Consider the following 10,167-nt stretch of genomic DNA (forward strand, 5'->3'; position numbering starts at 1 on the left):
CTGCCCCTCCACCACCTGGGCACTAGGGGCGCTGCCGCTCATTCAGGGCTGGAGAAGGGGCAGGGCCCTCTGAGCCCCCGCCGACCTTCGATGGCCCCCCGCCCCAAAGCGCTTGGGCCCACGTTCCCACCAGTCAGCGCCCTCACCTCAAGCGGCCCCTCCGCTCGAAAGACAGCAGGCCGATCGGACCTGCCGGCCACCTGGGGGTAACCTTAATCCTAGGGCGGTCCCCGAGGGGCCCCTCCCAAGGGGACTTGCGCAGCCACGCCAGGGATCCTGGCGGTCTTAGCCCCAGGGCCGGACTCACCCTGCAGCCCCCTGGCACCCGGGCTGCTAGGGGCACCGCCGGTCATTCAGGCGGGAGAAGGGGCAGGGCCGTCCGAGCCCCTGACCTCCTTCGAAGGACCCCGCGCCAACACCTGCGGGCCCCCGGTCCCCCTCGCCAGCTCCCTCCCCTCGGCCCGCCACACCGCGAGTCACACAGCCAGGGGATTGGGCCTGAATGCCTCCTGGGGGCTAACCCAAACCCTAGGTGGGTCCCAGAGGGGCCCATCCAAAGGGGCTTGGCGCCCCAACGCGGGCGACTGGGAACCTCCAAACCCCAGCGCTGGACTCACCCTGCAGCTCCCCGCCACCGGGGCCGCTAGGGGCGCCGCCGGTCATTCAGGCGGGAGAAGGGGCAGGGCCCTCCGAGCCCCCACCGACCTTCGATGGCCCCCCCGCCCCAAAGCGCTTGGGCCCACGTTCCCACTAGTCAGCGCCCTCACCTCAACCCGCCCCTCCGCTCGAAACACAGCAGGCGGATTGGACCTGCCGGCCTCCTGGGGGCTAACCTGAACCCTAGGTGGGTCCCCGAGGGGCCCCTCCCAAGGGGCTTGGCGACCCAACGCCGGGGATTGGGAACCACTGAACTCCAGCGGTGGAATCACCCTGCAGCCCCCCGCCACTCCGGCCGCTAGGGGCGCCGCCGGTCATTCAGGCGGGAGAAGGAGCAGGGCCCTCCTAGCCCCTGATGACCTTCGAAGGCCCCCGCGCCAAAACGGTTGGGCCCACGCTCCCACTCCTCAGCACCCTCAGCTCGGCCTACCCCTCTGCTCGCCGCACATCCAGCAGGTCGGGCTTGCCGGCCTCCCGGGGGCTAACACTAACTCTAGGTGGGCTCCTGAGGGGCCCCACCCAAGGGGCCTGGCGCCTCAACGCCAGAGATTGGGGACCCGAGTCCCAGCGCCGGACTCACCCTGCAGCCCCCCGCCACCTAGGCCGCTAGGGGGCCCGCCGGTCATTCAGGGCGTGAGAATGGGCAGGGCCCTCTGTGCCCCAGGGAACCTTCGATGCCCCCCCCCCCCGGTCCAAAATGTTTGGGCTCAGGCTCCAGCTCGCCAGCGCCCTCACTCCGCCCGCCCCTCCACTCGCTGCACAGCGGGCATTTCGGGCCGGCCGGCATCCTTCTCGCTAACCCTAACCCTAGGTCAGTCCCCGAGAGAACCCTGACAAGGGGCCTGGGGATGCAACGCTGGGGATTGGGGACCCCCGAGCCCCAGGGCCAGACAAACACTGCTGCCGTCCACCACCTGGGCCACTAGGGGCGCTGTCTCTCATTCAGGGCTGGAGAAGGGGCAGGGCCCTCTGAGGCCCCGCGGACCTTCGATGGCCCCCCGCCCCAAAGCGCTTGGGCCCACGTTCCCACTCCTCAGCGCCCTCAGCTCGCCTGCTCCTCCGCTCGCTGCACATCCAGCAGATCGGGCTTGCCGGACTCCTGGGGGCTAACCCGAGCTCTAGGTGGGCTCCTGAGGGGCCCCATTCAAGGGGCCTGGCGCCCTAACGCCGGGGATTGGGAAACTCCGAACCCCAACACTTGACTCACCCTGCAGCCCACCGCCACCTGGGCCATAGGGGCGCCACCGGTCATTCAGGGCAGGAGAACGGGTAGGGCCCTCCGAGTCCCCGGCGAGCTTCGAAGGCCCCGTTCGCCAAAACACTTAGGCCCATGCTCCCTCTCTCCAGCGCCCTCCCCTCGGCCCCACCCCCCCGCTCGCCACACCTCCGGTGGATCCTGCCTGCCGGCGTCCTGGGGGCTAATCCTAACCCTAGCTGGGCCCCCGAGGGGCCCCTCCCAAGGGGCCTGGCACCGCAATTCCAGGCATTGGGGACCCCCAGCCCCAGGGCAAGACTAACACTGCTGCCCCTCCACCACCTGGGCACTAGGGGCGCTGCCGCTCATTCAGGGCTGGAGAAGGGGCAGGGCCCTCTGAGCCCCCGCCGACCTTCGATGGCCCCCCGCCCCAAAGCGCTTGGGCCCACGTTCCCACCAGTCAGCGCCCTCACCTCAAGCGGCCCATCTGCTAGAAAGACATCAGGCGGATCGGACCTGCCGGCCACCTGGGGGCTAACCTGAACACTAGGTGGGTCCCCGAGGGGCCCCTCCCAAGGGGCTTGGCGACCCAACGCCGGGGATTGGGAACCACTGAATCCCAGCGTTGGAATCACCCTGCAGTCCCCCGCAACTCTGGCCGCTAGGAGCGCCGCCGGTCATTCAGGCGGGAGAAGGGGCAGGGCCCTCCTAGCCCCCGACCTCCGTCGAAGGCCCCCGCACCAAAACCTCTGGGCCCACGGTCCCGCTCGTCAGCTCCCTCCCCTCGGCCCGCCCCACCGCGAGCCACACAGCCAAGGGATTGGGCTTGCCGGACTCCTGGGGGCTAACCCAAACCCTAGGTGGGTCCCCGAGGGGCCCATCCCAAGGGGCTTGGCGCCCCTACCCCGGGGATTGGGAACCTCCGATCCCCAACGCTGGACTCAACCTGCAGCCCACCGCCACCTGGGCCGTAGGGGCGCCACCGGTCATTCAGGGCGGGAGAACGGGTAGGGCCCTCCGAGTCCCCGGCGAGCTTCGAAGGCCCCGTGCGCCAAAACACTTGGGCCCGCGCTCCCTCTCTCCAGCGCCCTCCCCTCGGGCCCACACCCTGCTCGCCACACCGCCTGTGGATCCTGCCTGCCGGCGTTCTGGGGGCTAATCCTAACCCTAGGTGGGCCCCGAGGAGCCCCTCCCAAGGGGCCTGGCACCGCAACTCCAGGCATTGGGGACCCCCAGCCCCAGGGCAAGACCAACACTGCTGCCCCTCCACCACCTGGGCACTAGGGGCACTGCCGCTCATTCAGGGCTGGAGAAGGGGAAGGGCCCTCTGAGCCCCCGCCGACCTTCGATGGCCCCCCGCCCCAAAGCTCTTGGGCTCACGTTCCCACCCGTCAGCGCCCTCACCTCAAGCGGCCCCTCCGCTCGGAAGACAGCAGGCGGATCGGACCTGCCGGCCACCTGGGGGTAACCTTAACCCTAGGGCGGTCCCCGAGGGGCCCCTCCCAAGGGGCCTTACGCAGCCACGCCGGGGATCCTGGACGTCTTAGCCTCAGGGCCGGACTCGCCCTGCAGCCCCATGGCACCTGGGCTGCTAGGGGCACCGCCGGTCATTCAGGCGGGAGAAGGGGCAGGGCCCTCCGAGCCCCCGACCTCCTTCGAAGGACCCCGCGCCAAAACCTGCGGGCCCCCGGTCCCGCTCGCCAGCTCCCTCCCCTCGGCCCGCACCACCGTGAGCCACACAGCCAGGTGATTGGGCCTGAAGGCCTCCTGGGGGCTAACCCAAACCCTAGGTGGGTCCCTGAGGGGCCCATCCCAAGGGGCTTGGCGCCTCAACGCCGGAGATTGGGGACCCGAGACCCAGCGCTGGACTCACCCTGCAGCCCCCCGCCACCTGGGCCGCTAGGGGGCCCGCCGATCATTCAGGGCGTGAGAAGGGGCAGGGCCCTCTGTGCCCCAGGCAACCTTCGAAGCCCCCCCACCCCCGCTCCAAAATGTTTGGGCCCAGGCTCCAGCTCGCCAGCGCCCTCACTCCGGCCGCCCCTCCACTCGCTGCACAGCGGGCATTTCGGGCCTGCCGGCATCCTTCTTGCTAACCCTAACCCTAGGTCAGTCCCCGAGAGGCCCCTGAAAAGGGGCCTGGGGCTGCAACGCTGGGGATTGGGGACCCCTGAGCCCCAGGGCCTGACGAACACTGCTGCCGTCCACCACCTGGGCCACTAGGGGCGCTGTCTCTCATTCAGGGCTGGAGAAGGGGCTGGGCCCTCCGAGCCCCCCGCGGACCTTCGATGGCCCCCCGCCCCAAAGCGCTTGGGCCCACGTTCCCACTCCTCAGCGCCCTCAGCTCGCCTGCCCCTCCGCTTGCTGCACATCCAGCAGATCGGGCTTCCCGGACTCCTGGGGCCTAACCCGAGCTCTAGGTGGGCTCCTGAGGGGCCCCATCCAAGGGGCCTGGCGCCCTAACGCTGGGGATTGGGAACCTCCGAACCCCAGCACTTGACTCACCCTGCAGCACACCGCCACCTGGGCCGTAGGGGCGCCACCGGTCATTCAGGGCAGGAGAACGGGTAGGGCCCTCCGAGTCCCCTGCAAGCATCGAAGGCCCCGTGCGCCAAAACACTTGGGCCCGCGCTCCCTCTCTCCAGCGCCCTCCCCTCGGCCCCACCCCCCCGCTCGCCACACCGCCTGTGGATCCTGCCTGCTGGCGTTCTGGGGGCTAATCCTAACCCCAGGTGGGCCCCCGAGGGGCCCCTCCGAAGGGGCCTGGCACCGCAACTCCAGGCACTGGGGACCCCCAGCCCCAGGGCAAGACTAACACTGCTGCCCCTCCACCACCTGGGCACTAGGGGCGCTGCCGCTCATTCAGGGCTGGAGAAGGGGCAGGGCCCTCTGAGCCCCCGCCGACCTTCGATGGCCCCCCGCCCCAAAGCGCTTGGGCCCACGTTCCCACCAGTCAGCGCCCTCACCTCAAGCGGCCCCTCCGCTCGAAAGACAGCAGGCCGATCGGACCTGCCGGCCACCTGGGGGTAACCTTAATCCTAGGGCGGTCCCCGAGGGGCCCCTCCCAAGGGGACTTGCGCAGCCACGCCAGGGATCCTGGCGGTCTTAGCCCCAGGGCCGGACTCACCCTGCAGCCCCCTGGCACCCGGGCTGCTAGGGGCACCGCCGGTCATTCAGGCGGGAGAAGGGGCAGGGCCGTCCGAGCCCCTGACCTCCTTCGAAGGACCCCGCGCCAAAACCTGCGGGCCCCCGGTCCCCCTCGCCAGCTCCCTCCCCTCGGCCCGCCACACCGCGAGTCACACAGCCAGGGGATTGGGCCTGAATGCCTCCTGGGGGCTAACCCAAACCCTAGGTGGGTCCCAGAGGGGCCCATCCAAAGGGGCTTGGCGCCCCAACGCGGGCGACTGGGAACCTCCAAACCCCAGCGCTGGACTCACCCTGCAGCTCCCCGCCACCGGGGCCGCTAGGGGCGCCGCCGGTCATTCAGGCGGGAGAAGGGGCAGGGCCCTCCGAGCCCCCACCGACCTTCGATGGCCCCCCCGCCCCAAAGCGCTTGGGCCCACGTTCCCACTAGTCAGCGCCCTCACCTCAACCCGCCCCTCCGCTCGAAACACAGCAGGCGGATTGGACCTGCCGGCCTCCTGGGGGCTAACCTGAACCCTAGGTGGGTCCCCGAGGGGCCCCTCCCAAGGGGCTTGGCGACCCAACGCCGGGGATTGGGAACCACTGAACTCCAGCGGTGGAATCACCCTGCAGCCCCCCGCCACTCCGGCCGCTAGGGGCGCCGCCGGTCATTCAGGCGGGAGAAGGAGCAGGGCCCTCCTAGCCCCTGATGACCTTCGAAGGCCCCCGCGCCAAAACGGTTGGGCCCACGCTCCCACTCCTCAGCACCCTCAGCTCGGCCTACCCCTCTGCTCGCCGCACATCCAGCAGGTCGGGCTTGCCGGCCTCCCGGGGGCTAACACTAACTCTAGGTGGGCTCCTGAGAGGCCCCACCCAAGGGGCCTGGCGCCTCAACGCCAGAGATTGGGGACCCGAGTCCCAGCGCCGGACTCACCCTGCAGCCCCCCGCCACCTAGGCCGCTAGGGGGCCCGCCGGTCATTCAGGGCGTGAGAATGGGCAGGGCCCTCTGTGCCCCAGGGAACCTTCGATGCCCCCCCCCCCCCCCGGTCCAAAATGTTTGGGCTCAGGCTCCAGCTCGCCAGCGCCCTCACTCCGCCCGCCCCTCCACTCGCTGCACAGCGGGCATTTCGGGCCGGCCGGCATCCTTCTCGCTAACCCTAACCCTAGGTCAGTCCCCGAGAGAACCCTGACAAGGGGCCTGGGGATGCAACGCTGGGGATTGGGGACCCCCGAGCCCCAGGGCCAGACAAACACTGCTGCCGTCCACCACCTGGGCCACTAGGGGCGCTGTCTCTCATTCAGGGCTGGAGAAGGGGCAGGGCCCTCTGAGGCCCCGCGGACCTTCGATGGCCCCCCGCCCCAAAGCGCTTGGGCCCACGTTCCCACTCCTCAGCGCCCTCAGCTCTCCTGCTCCTCCGCTCGCTGCACATCCAGCAGATCGGGCTTGCCGGACTCCTGGGGGCTAACCCGAGCTCTAGGTGGGCTCCTGAGGGGCCCCATTCAAGGGGCCTGGCGCCCTAACGCCGGGGATTGGGAAACTCCGAACCCCACCACTTGACTCACCCTGCAGCCCACCGCCACCTGGGCCGTAGGGGCGCCACCGGTCATTCAGGGCAGGAGAATGGGTAGCGCCCTCCGAGTCCCCGGCGAGCTTCGAAGGCCCCGTTCGCCAAAACACTTAGGCCCATGCTCCCTCTCTCCAGCGCCCTCCCCTCGGCCCCACCCCCCCGCTCGCCACACCTCCGGTGGATCCTGCCTGCCGGAGTCCTGGGGGCTAATCCTAACCCTAGCTGGGCCCCCGAGGGGCCCCTCCCAAGGGGCCTGGCACGGCAATTCCAGGCATTGGGGACCCCCAGCCCCAGGGCAAGACTAACACTGCTGCCCCTCCACCACCTGGGCACTAGGGGCGCTGCCGCTCATTCAGGGCTGGAGAAGGGGCAGGGCCCTCTGAGCCCCCGCCGACCTTCGATGGCCCCCCGCCCCAAAGCGCTTGGGCCCACGTTCCCACCAGTCAGCGCCCTCACCTCAAGCGGCCCATCTGCTAGAAAGACATCAGGCGGATCGGACCTGCCGGCCACCTGGGGGCTAACCTGAACACTAGGTGGGTCCCCGAGGGGCCCCTCCCAAGGGGCTTGGTGACCCAACGCCGGGGATTGGGAACCACTGAATCCCAGCGTTGGAATCACCCTGCAGTCCCCCGCAACTCTGGCCGCTAGGAGCGCCGCCGGTCATTCAGGCGGGAGAAGGGGCAGGGCCCTCCTAGCCCCCGACCTCCGTCGAAGGCCCCCGCACCAAAACCTCTGGGCCCACGGTCCCGCTCGTCAGCTCCCTCCCCTCGGCCCGCCCCACCGCGAGCCACACAGCCAAGGGATTGGGCTTGCCGGACTCCTGGGGGCTAACCCAAACCCTAGGTGGGTCCCCGAGGGGCCCATCCCAAGGGGCTTGGCGCCCCTACCCCGGGGATTGGGAACCTCCGATCCCCAACGCTGGACTCAACCTGCAGCCCACCGCCACCTGGGCCGTAGGGGCGCCACCGGTCATTCAGGGCGGGAGAACGGGTAGGGCCCTCCGAGTCCCCGGCGAGCTTCGAAGGCCCCGTGCGCCAAAACACTTGGGCCCGCGCTCCCTCTCTCCAGCGCCCTCCCCTCGGGCCCACACCCTGCTCGCCACACCGCCTGTGGATCCTGCCTGCCGGCGTTCTGGGGGCTAATCCTAACCCTAGGTGGGCCCCGAGGAGCCCCTCCCAAGGGGCCTGGCACCGCAACTCCAGGCATTGGGGACCCCCAGCCCCAGGGCAAGACCAACACTGCTGCCCCTCCACCACCTGGGCACTAGGGGCACTGCCGCTCATTCAGGGCTGGAGAAGGGGAAGGGCCCTCTGAGCCCCCGCCGACCTTCGATGGCCCCCCGCCCCAAAGCTCTTGGGCTCACGTTCCCACCCGTCAGCGCCCTCGCCTCAAGCGGCCCCTCCGCTCGGAAGACAGCAGGCGGATCGGACCTGCCGGCCACCTGGGGGTAACCTTAACCCTAGGGCGGTCCCCGAGGGGCCCCTCCCAAGGGGCCTTACGCAGCCACGCCGGGGATCCTGGACGTCTTAGCCTCAGGGCCGGACTCGCCCTGCAGCCCCATGGCACCTGGGCTGCTAGGGGCACCGCCGGTCATTCAGGCGGGAGAAGGGGCAGGGCCCTCCGAGCCCCCGACCTCCTTCGAAGGACCCCGCGCCAAAACCTGCGGGCCCCCGGTCCCGCTCGCCAGCTCCCTCCCCTCGGCCCGCACCACCGTGAGCCACACAGCCAGGTGATTGGGCCTGAAGGCCTCCTGGGGGCTAACCCAAACCCTAGGTGGGTCCCTGAGGGGCCCATCCCAAGGGGCTTGGCGCCTCAACGCCGGAGATTGGGGACCCGAGACCCAGCGCTGGACTCACCCTGCAGCCCCCCGCCACCTGGGCCGCTAGGGGGCCCGCCGATCATTCAGGGCGTGAGAAGGGGCAGGGCCCTCTGTGCCCCAGGCAACCTTCGAAGCCCCCCCACCCCCGCTCCAAAATGTTTGGGCCCAGGCTCCAGCTCGCCAGCGCCCTCACTCCGGCCGCCCCTCCACTCGCTGCACAGCGGGCATTTCGGGCCTGCCGGCATCCTTCTTGCTAACCCTAACCCTAGGTCAGTCCCCGAGAGGCCCCTGAAAAGGGGCCTGGGGCTGCAACGCTGGGGATTGGGGACCCCTGAGCCCCAGGGCCCGACGAACACTGCTGCCGTCCACCACCTGGGCCACTAGGGGCGCTGTCTCTCATTCAGGGCTGGAGAAGGGGCTGGGCCCTCCGAGCCCCCCGCGGACCTTCGATGGCCCCCCGCCCCAAAGCGCTTGGGCCCACGTTCCCACTCCTCAGCGCCCTCAGCTCGCCTGCCCCTCCGCTTGCTGCACATCCAGCAGATCGGGCTTGCCGGACTCCTGGGGCCTAACCCGAGCTCTAGGTGGGCTCCTGAGGGGCCCCATCCAAGGGGCCTGGCGCCCTAACGCTGGGGATTGGGAACCTCCGAACCCCAGCACTTGACTCACCCTGCAGCACACCGCCACCTGGGCCGTAGGGGCGCCACCGGTCATTCAGGGCAGGAGAACGGGTAGGGCCCTCCGAGTCCCCGGCAAGCATCGAAGGCCCCGTGCGCCAAAACACTTGGGCCCGCGCTCCCTCTCTCCAGCGCCCTCCCCTCGGCCCCACCCCCCCGCTCGCCACACCGCCTGTGGATCCTGCCTGCTGGCGTTCTGGGGGCTAATCCTAACCCCAGGTGGGCCCCCGAGGGGCCCCTCCCAAGGGGCCTGGCACCGCAACTCCAGGCACTGGGGACCCCCAGCCCCAGGGCAAGACTAACACTGCTGCCCCTCCACCACCTGGGCACTAGGGGCGCTGCCGCTCATTCAGGGCTGGAGAAGGGGCAGGGCCCTCTGAGCCCCCGCCGACCTTCGATGGCCCCCCGCCCCAAAGCGCTTGGGCCCACGTTCCCACCAGTCAGCGCCCTCACCTCAAGCGGCCCCTCCGCTCGAAAGACAGCAGGCCGATCGGACCTGCCGGCCACCTGGGGGTAACCTTAATCCTAGGGCGGTCCCCGAGGGGCCCCTCCCAAGGGGACTTGCGCAGCCACACCAGGGATCCTGGCGGTCTTAGCCCCAGGGCCGGACTCACCCTGCAGCCCCCTGGCACCCGGGCTGCTAGGGGCACCGCCGGTCATTCAGGCGGGAGAAGGGGCAGGGCCGTCCGAGCCCCTGACCTCCTTCGAAGGACCCCGCGCCAAAACCTGCGGGCCCCCGGTCCCCCTCGCCAGCTCCCTCCCCTCGGCCCGCCACACCGCGAGTCACACAGCCAGGGGATTGGGCCTGAATGCCTCCTGGGGGCTAACCCAAACCCTAGGTGGGTCCCAGAGGGGCCCATCCAAAGGGGCTTGGCGCCCCAACGCGGGCGACTGGGAACCTCCAAACCCCAGCGCTGGACTCACCCTGCAGCTCCCCGCCACCGGGGCCGCTAGGGGCGCCGCCGGTCATTCAGGCGGGAGAAGGGGCAGGGCCCTCCGAGCCCCCACCGACCTTCGATGGCCCCCCCCGCCCCAAAGCGCTTGGGCCCACGTTCCCACTAGTCAGCGCCCTCACCTCAACCCGCCCCTCCGCTCGAAACACAGCAGGCGGATTGGACCTGCCGGCCTCCTGG

The sequence above is a fragment of the Ursus americanus genome, chromosome 11 (genome assembly GCF_024610735.1).
Source record: "Ursus americanus isolate L20-20 chromosome 11, mUrsAme1.1.p, whole genome shotgun sequence".
NCBI classification, from domain to species: domain Eukaryota; kingdom Metazoa; phylum Chordata; class Mammalia; order Carnivora; family Ursidae; genus Ursus; species Ursus americanus.